Genomic DNA, 10,026 nt, shown 5'->3' with positions numbered 1-10,026 from the left:
CTTGCACATATGTGCTATTCATTCCTGACTCTAGAGGGTGGTGCTCATCTCCGTTTCAAAGCCGAAGAGTCAGCACTGTCCAAAGACGTCTCTGTGGTCATGTGGCCAGCATGACTAAATGCCAAAGGCGCACGGAACGCTGTTACTTTCCCACCAAAGGTGGTTCCCTATTTTCCTACTTGCATTTTTACATGCTTTCAAACGTCTAGGTTGGCAGAATCTGGGGCAAGTAACGGGAGCTCACTCCGTTACACAGCACTAGGGATTCGAACTGCTGATGTTTCTGGTCAACAAGCTCAGTGTTTTAGCCACTGAGCCATCACGTCCTTTGACTACGAGAGGAATGAAAACAAAGGTGGCTTACTGATCATGGATGGTCACCCCCTGCATGCAATTCAGTGCCATCAGTTTTAATATCTTAAATTGTCATTTCTTGAAGTACTATATTAAATGCAGTGTAATCCACCTGGCTCTGAGCTTGTTAGTTTCATATGAATCATAAAAGAATATATAGGGAATTCAGCATATTTTCTGCTATCAGATGAATTTCACAGTATCAACCTAGTGCTGGTACCTGCTGAATTGCTGCGGTGAATTAGTCACTGCAATGGACATAAGGATGAGTCAGTTGCCAGGCATCTGAATTTTGATCATGTGACCATGGGGATACTACAATGGTTGAAAAATAGTCATGTCACTTTTTTCAGGGCCATTGTAACTGTTAGGTAAGCTCCCCGTTGGGAGAGCAAGTACGTTCAGAGAAGCGTTGTGAGAGTTGTGTTGGAGAACACACAAATCAGCATACTGCGGTTTAAATAGGCTTTTATTTTCATGGAAATAGAGGTATCAGAGTCCATCAAACAGTCCAAGTCATACACGGATAAGTCAGTCAGTTATCAACGTTTCTCAGTAAAGGGATAATCCAAATAACATAGTCCAGTATCATATAATCAGTTCAGTACTCAAAGTTTGCTAGCAGTTGCAAAACTTACAATAGCTCACGGCACTTTCTAACAGCCAGCTTCCAAAACACTCAGATCAGAACAGCCCCTAACGCAGCATCTAACGAACAGAACAGCATCTAACGAAACAGAGAGAGCTAACAGTCATTCTGGCTCCCTCTTATGGCTGATTGAGGAAAACAGCAACCAATCACATTTTACAGTATGATTTAAAGAAAAAGGTACAGCATTGCTGTATGATTTATATATTGCCAACCCAACCATTAGATTATATTCCTAACAGTAACTAAATGAACTGTTGTAAATTAAGGATTACCTATAGTAAACTAATACCTTTTCCTTATTCTCTTTTTGTCTATTGGCTTCCTTCCTTCTTTCTTTTTTTCTTTCTCTTTTGATTTTTTTATCCCATCTTTATTACTTTATAGGTAACTCAAAGTGAAAACATACATAATGCTTCTTTCTCCTATTTCCCCCACAACAACAACTTTGTGAAGTTAGCTGGGCTTAGAGAAAGTGACTGGTCCAAAGTCACTCAAATTGTTCTTGTGCTGATGATGGAACTAGAACTTACAGTCTCCTGGTTTCTAACCTGATGCCTTAATCACTTTTTGCACCTATATCCACTTTTTGTTGTTCTTGTTTTGCTTTCAGACTGTCGCTTTTTCTTCAACTACATTTTCTCCTGATGTTTCCTTCCCATATCCCAAATTTAGTAATTTTTCTATTTCCCTTTTAGCATATCCTAGGCATTCATATTCCTCTGAGTCCTTCTTTTCTGGCTGTATAATCCTACTTAACATTGGTGTAAATCAGGGGTGTCAAACTCACATCAGGCACTGGTCATGCCCACCCTCCATTTTAGTGAAAGGGGAAAAAGTCATGATACATCACTTGACGAAAATGGTTCCACCACAAAACCGCGGTAGACTAAAGCGCATGTGACTAAAGCGCGGTGACAAAACCGCACCGTCAAAACCGCGCGACAACAGCGCGCCGACAACAGCGCGCTGTAACATAACCCTAAAAATAACCCTAAACCTAACCCTAAACCTAACCCTAAACCTACCCTAAACCTAACCCTAACCCTAACCCTAACCCTAAACCTAAACCTAACCCTAAACCTAACCCTAAACCTAACCCTAAACCTTACCTTAAGTTAAATAGTGCTTCTGTTGGCGCGCTGTTGTGGGTGCGCTGTTGTGGGCGCGCTTTTGACATCGCGGTTTTAGCACCGCGGTGTTGTCGGCGCGCTTTTGACGTTTGCGGTTATGTCGTGCCACAGACAAAAATGTGACGATGCGAGTTTGACCCGCCTGGTGTAAATTAATTAAAGTCCACAGATTTGACTTCACTCAGATTAAGGTGTGTATTTTTTTAAAAAATAAAGAATATCAGCATTACATGGCTATTTTCCTCCAATGCCGCCACTATTCCTATTTCCTCAGGTAAGTCTTCCCTGTTGGTTAGCGTCAAGTTAAGGATAACTGATCCTCTTGTGCCTTCCTCCGTCCTCCAAAGGAGCAAGTTGTCAGCAAGACAAGTCAGGAATTTCCTGTAAAGCCCATGCTTGGCAGAGTTTATCCCCTAACAGATGTTGGGTTAATTAAAGTCCCACATCACTACTACTTCATGACTCTTTGAAAGAATTGCAGTTTACTTTTGGAAAGCAACAATACATCTTCTCCTTAGTTGGGCTGGCCATAGTAGCCCTCTGACAACATGGCTGTCATTTTTTCTTCTTCTTTTTTTAACCTAGATACTCATCACTTCAGTATCACCAGGTCTGTTCGCTTGGATTTCTATTTTTAACTTACAGTACAAACCCTCCTCCCTCTTTATACCTTCGGCTTCTCCTGAATAAATAATGTCCTCCAATTCCATTTGGAGGAGTCATTCCACCAGATCTACATTATACCTATTAAATCACATTTGTTTTCCTGTACTAAGAGTTTAATCCTGCCGTGTTTATTTCCCATACTCGGGAGTTTTAGCATGTAGACAGTGAAGGCCATGAACTTTAGGAGGCTTCCCCCCACCCCACTGAGTGATTTAATAGGTCCCACGACACTACAAAACACTCCCACTCCTTTCTCTAGTGCACAAGCATCTGAGGTTTTCATTCAAGGTTTGTGTCTCCATCCCCCACAAGATTCATTCTAAAGCCTTTCTGGTTAAACTTTGCCCTACTTCAGGCAAAATATTTTTACTAGTCATGAGAGGTTCAACCAGTTGTGGGATTCATTTTTTTTTACTACCGGTTCTGTGGGCGTGGCTTGGTGGGCATGGCAGGGGAAGGATACTGAAAAATCCCCATTCCCTCCCCACACCACTAACCTGTTTTCCAGCTCTGTTCTCCTGTTCAGAGCAACAAAAGAAGATCATCTGGGAGGCAGCGGGGGCGGGGCCAGCCTATTTGTCGATTCTCCAGACTACTCAAACTTTCTGCTACCGGTTCTGCAGAACCTGTCAGAACTGGCTGAATACCACCTCTGGGTTCAACCCATCTTATGCCATTTGGAGCTCTCATTCCCATAGCTTAAACTACATGCCCAGAAACTAAAATCCTCTACCAAAATCAAAATCTACTGACTTGGAAGGTTGCAAATGGCAACCCATGTCCCCATTGCAACCATCGTAAATACAAGCATCAAAATTTTGATCATGTCACCATGCTTTAATAGTCATACATGCCATAACTGCTAGTAAGTTACTTTTTCAGTTTTGTAACTTCGAATGGTCGCTAAACAAATGGTTGCAAGTCGAGGACTACCTCTATACCAGGGGTGTCAAACTCGCACCGTCACGGCGGCATCACATGATGTATCGTGACTCCCCCCCCCTTCATTAAACCGGGTGTGGCCAGCGGGTGATGCATCTGGCCCATGGACCATGAGTATGACACCCCTCCTCTATACATTAGAGTACAAGGCTTTCCCTTCCCTCTCCCCTCCCTCCCCTTTTGCTCTCCCTCTTTTTCTCTTTCTTCCTCTTCCTGATGGACCAACAAGGAGACGAAGCTCTTCACTGAAAACAGAAAGGTTTACAGCTGGTTGGTTTTTTTAAACACATTTTTCAATCTTATCAATCTGGAAGCCAATTTTTAGTTCAGGTAGATACAACAGTGGGTAAGAATCTGACTGTATTCTTCCTTAGCTACATATTTTTGTATGTTAAAAATATCAAAAGTGCTGCAATGGAAAGAGGAAGAGGTTGACAGTAGAAAATTTCAAAATTCATCTTGGGGCATTCAGTAATTTCCTTAGTGTTCAACTCAAAAGCAAAAACAAAAACGTGTTCTATGAGCTTCAGATATTATTATTAAACATGATTTTACAAAAAGCAGGATAGTAAAGGAAGGAAAAGAAGGCAAAAAGACTGATTTGATATTCAACAGTCTTTGATGACCTGGAGACTTTGCCACCTCATCTAAATGCAAGTAAAGTAACATTCAAATTAATAAACTAGCAATACGGGGCTTGTAATGCATTCTAGTATACTGTGATCACTCAGAACCTAAAATTAGTATATTATTTAAAGGCCTCACATTGTCCATTTGAATAGTTGCAGTCTTGGATTACTGATGTCACTCATCTCTTGTGAGTCTTTCATTATTGTGGAGTTTAGTCAGAGATCGAGACAGATTGAACAGTCATCAACTCATAACCAAATAAAGCATCAGGAATGAAACAGAAGGCTGTAGCCAACCAGGAATGAAGAAACAAATAACATTGCCATCTCGATAAAAGAAAGCATATCTTTTTTATCAAATTTGAATTTGTAGATACACACACAAACACACACACCCAAATATCTATCTATAAAATTTGCAATTTCTGTGAGCATATATGAAAACTTTTCCTACTTTTATCCAATAAAATCTAATGATGTGCATTGATATAATCCATATGTCTCATAGCAGCCAAGCCGAATGTAAGCAAACCCTTTCCAATAACAATCTGCGCACGCATACGAAGAAGAAATGAAATTCGTGCATCAGACGGCACTCCTACTGCACACTTTCTCTCTTGTTTTTATGCCCAGCTCAACTTCTCTTCCTTTTCTTTTGTTTCCTACCTGGGTCCATTTGAAATTGTGCAATTTGACCAATTTCAACTTTGTGATCATTTTTTAAAACCAGTTGTCAGTTGTTGAGGATTAGTTGAAGTTCTATAGGACAATTTGCTGCCCTCCAGATATGTTGGACAATAGATTCTAGACATGCCAGTATGCAGAAATGACCAAATGGTGGTAGGGAGGGCCGTATAACACAGGTAAGAAAGGGGCAGGGCTTCAATGATGTAGTGGCAGCTGCCATCTTGACTTTTTTGACTCACTGTGCAGATACCCTGCTAGGCAGCTTGACTATTGTATCAACTTGGAATTACATTTAATAAATCTCTCTATATAAAAGACAATCACCACTCACTCATCACAAAATCTCCAGAACCATAAAGCCCACAAACTTGACATTTGGCATCTATGTCCCTCTTGACTTCTAGGTACTCGAAGAAAGAATTTTTTGAAATGACCATCAGGTCATTAGTATTTCTTATACAGTAATTAACATACTCTGATGCTAAGGAGTTCTATTCCCTCTCCCCACCAGAAAAGAACTCTGTTACAACTGCCAGTTGTTTTATATTAAAACACTCTGATGCTAAGGAGCTAGACATTCTACTCCCCCTCCCCACCTGAAAAGAACTCTGTTCCAACTGCCAGTTGCCTCACATTCTGTTACCTCAGTTCAAACTGGCAGACGTTCCACTCCTTCACTCAGGAGCGGTCTGGGGCTCTTTATATTACTAAACGTTGGTAACTCACCAAAATGTCTATGCCGTCCACCTATGGAACTGCTTCCGGACTCAAGGTGGTGGGAGCGATATTCCCTTATGTGTTACAATCACCAACCACCACTGAGCCAACAGATTGTGAATGGAATTTCTCCTGCATAGCCCACTCACATAGTTTCATCATGAAGCACGGGTACCCAGCTAGTAATAAATAAACCTCATCCAGTACATGTGGATGGCAGGAGGTTGAAGAAGAATGTCATAGGACAGATCAGTGGATTTTATTTTTAAATTGCAGCTGAGACAATAGTTTGATAAAAGACATGCAAAAGAGGGATGAGGTCAGAGAAAGCATCTCAGAAAGGATCCTCCCTGGCTCTCTGAAAAGTAGAAGCAAGGGACAGAAGAGGTGTCTTCACACTTGGGAGATTCTGTTACTATGACATACAACAAAGGTAATGTTAGTATAAATGGTTTTAATTTCCTGTCTGGACTATCTCAAAGGGCTGACAGCGAATGGAAAAAGATCTGTCTTTTTCTAATTTTTTGAATTGAGCTTTCCTCTTCTTGTTTCATTTTGGTTCTTCTTGTTTTTTCTTTCTGAAATGTTTCCAGGGGACAGTCGCATGTTATATTCAAGGAAAAGGTAAAGGTTCCCCTTGCACATATGTGCCAGCTGTTCCTGACTCTAGGGGGCACTGCTCATCTCTGTTTGAAAGCCGAAGAGCCAGCGTTCTCCAAAGACGTCTCCATGGTCATGTGGCTGGCATGGCTAAATGCTGAAGGCACACGGAACGCTGTTACCTTCCCACCAAAGATGGTCCCTATTTTTCTACTTGCATTTTTACATGCTTTCGAACTGCTAGGTTGACAGAAGCTGGGACAAGTAATGGGAGCTCACTCCGTTATGCGGAGCTAGGGATTCAAACCGCCAAACTGCCGACCTTTCTGATTGACAAGCTCAGCAGGTTAGCCACTGAGCCAACGCATCCCTTGTTATATTCCAGCAGACATCCCAATTAAAATGCTTTCAGCCCCGCCGCTTAAAGACATTTAATTGTAGAACCACAGTAGGTATGTAGATGCACACTCAATGTTATGATAGTTAATGCCTCTCAAGAGAGAAATTAAACACTGTTTTTCTGGGAGCAGTTTTCATTTTAAAACTTCCTGGAAATAACCAACTTCTGTGCATACATACCCATATTAATGTTTAGCATTCCTGTTTCCTTGAATATGCTATTCCACTCACAAACATTTCAAAACATTTTCAGCTGTCTTTCTTTTACATTAGATGGCCAACTTCTACCTAGTGTGCGAACCTTGGCCTGCGCATTGCCAGCTATAAAACATGTTTCAAGAAAGAGAAAAGCATTTACAGTATAACCTTATGGTAAGTGCAGAAAGAGGAATAAAATCATCGGTACCACGTACGGAATGGGGAATTGAAAATAAATTAAGCCCGTTCCTCATTTCCTCTGGAATGACATTTGACCATTTCAAAAGACCTGGCAATAAAACATATGATTGAGTGATCACCAGAGAATGCCTTTGCTATAAAGCAACACATTAGTGGTGTGTTAGGTATGCCACAACTGTACTTGTGGTTAATGCTATTGCGGGCAGCAAATGAGCTTAGACTGAGCCCCAGGGATATCCCAATGGAACTATTTATACTTTTAAGACAGGTGTTACTGTACATTATATAAAGGTTTGATGTGCAGTATTAAACTACATGTTGGGGTTGAGGATTTGTAGAAGAGCTAGAAATGCAATTGAGAACTGATTATTTGGATTCTTTAAAAAAATTCGAACCTGAAGATCCTTTTAAATAGCAATAGTGCTTCGACTCACATACCGCTTCATACTGTTTTACAGCCCTCTCTAAGTGGTTTACAAAATCAGCATTTTGCCCCCAACAATCTGGATCCTTATTTTACCAACTTTGGAAGGATGGAAGGCTGAGTCAATTAAGCCGGTCAGGATCGAACTTCTGGCAATGGACAGAATTAGCCTGCAATACTGCATTCCTACCACTGGACCTGTCTTCTTAAACGTGAAATACAGTATTTGCACAATATTTTCCTTCCTTTTGCATCCATCTGTACATCTTTAAAAAAATTGAGCAGGAGGTGCTGGACATTTCCCTGAATGAATTGGGGAATTAAATACACTGTCCATAGGGTGATATAAGACCAGAGCTTATATTATTTGTTCCCCGACCACAAGTTCCTCTATTTAGTCTTTAACCCTTTGAGTAGTATTTGGAGCATGTGTGTGAAGAATGACAGTTTGATGAAGTCTATTACTGCCAATTCAATTGTATCTTACCCATAAGAAGGAGAGGCAGAAAGGAAAGGAAAAAGAAAGAAAGAAAAGGAAGGAAGGAAAAAAGAAGGAAGGGAGGGAGGAAATGTGCTATCCGTAAAGCAGAAAAAAAAGGCTGCAAATCATGAATACTTGGAAATCATTTATCAGGACTTATTTATGCAACAGAAGGATGGTTGCTGCTATTCCTAGCTAAGGACAAATGCAGATGTGTTTGGCATTGACCTCCTCCTCTTCTTTTGATAGACAGAACAAAGTAGCACTTGATGAAGGTCGATTTCATAAGAATAATATCCAAGGGCTTGACATTCTTACTAGCCCTTCCACTTCTGCCTTAGTGCTTTGAAACTTGGGACCAATTATTTTTCTTGTTGCTATTTATTTCAGAGCTGTCAATGGCCTCCTACCCTGCCCAAAATCTTGGATGACTCGCTCCCACTTCTCTGAGCAAAATCATCTGAAGCTTCCCAGGCTAACATTCCAGGTTTCTTCTTTTAGTTGTCCCTAGAAAGTAGCACATGTCTGAAGGCAGGATCAGCCTTCCCTCTAAATGAGAGAAGAATTGTGAATGTATGTTGTTGAATGTGGCAGCCTTTCAATTCCGGAGCGTGCTCTCTCTCTCTCTCCCTCTCCCTCCCTCTCTCTCTCTCTCTCTCTGTTTCTCTCCCCCCCTCCCTGTTTCTCTCTCCACCTCCCCCCTATCTGTTTCTCCTCTCTCTCTCTTTCTGTCTGTCTCTCTCTGTTTCTCTCCCCTCCCCCTCCCTGTCTCTCTCTCTCTTCTCTCCCCTCCCTCTCTCTTTCTCTCTGTCGGTCTGTTTCTCTCTCTCCCTCTCTCTTCCTCTCTCACTCCCCCTCCCCTATCCCTCCCTCCCTCTCTCTCTTCCTCGATCACTCCTTCTCTCTCCCTCCCTCCTCTCTCCCCCCTCCCGCTTCCTCCATCACTCTCTATCTCTCTTTCTTTCTCTCTCACACACACAGAACTCACCTCTTGCCAAATAAAAACCAGAGCAAGTACATATATCATATCACAAATGCAGGAGGCATGTGGATCATTTGAACAGGATGTTTCAGTCCTATCGTGGTTTGGATCTCTCACTACCGCTAACACAGAAATGTTTGCGCATCCCAGCCTCCAGCATTCTTGCTGTTAAGCTTTCCCTCCAGGCTTTAATGTGGCTGCTTCTGTTGATGGATGAAATTAGCCTCTGAAGTATCAGGAATAGGATGTGCAAAAGATGTGGCATTGCAATATAAATGACTTTTATCCTTCTTCAGTTGTTCTGACCTAATCTGAAATATGGCCACAAAAAGCCATATTTTTAATCTCTAGTTTTAAAAAAAAACAGCTCATAGGTAGGTGGGAATTTAATTTTTTTTATAATTTAGGAAGAATGGTGGGAAAGTTGGCAGCTTTCCTCAAGAATGAAATGGAGATATAAAAAGGATAGTGAGGAGGGAAAAAGACAGCTCCAAAAGAAATAAAACTTGTTGGGTGGTTGAGCTCAAAGTTGGTATGATAATAGATGGGGCATTGTGCTGGCAGACTAGCCAATTTTTTTTCTTTGAGATTTAGTGAGGGTGTGTGAGAGAGATAGAGGCAGAGAATATGAACCCCAAACAGCATAAGTGTCACATGGGATCAAAATCTGTGAATTAGTGCAATGTTTCTCAACCTCAGGAACTTTTAAGATGTATGGACTCCAACTCCAAACATCTTAAGGTTCCTGAGGTTGAGAAACCCTGAGTTGGTGGACAGAACATTGGGAAAGCCACCGAAGCTTTCATGGTGACACTCCACCTGCCACCTTGTCAATTTTTTAAAATAACATTTTATTTGAATTTTAAATCTATATATATATAAACGGCTGTGTGCGTGTGTATGTTCCAGCATAACTCTTGGAACGCCTTGAACAATTTCAACCAAACTTGGTACACAAATGGCT

The sequence above is a fragment of the Thamnophis elegans genome, chromosome 3 (genome assembly GCF_009769535.1).
Source record: "Thamnophis elegans isolate rThaEle1 chromosome 3, rThaEle1.pri, whole genome shotgun sequence".
Classification (NCBI taxonomy): Eukaryota; Metazoa; Chordata; class Lepidosauria; order Squamata; family Colubridae; genus Thamnophis; species Thamnophis elegans.
This window is presented reverse-complemented; position numbering follows the sequence as displayed.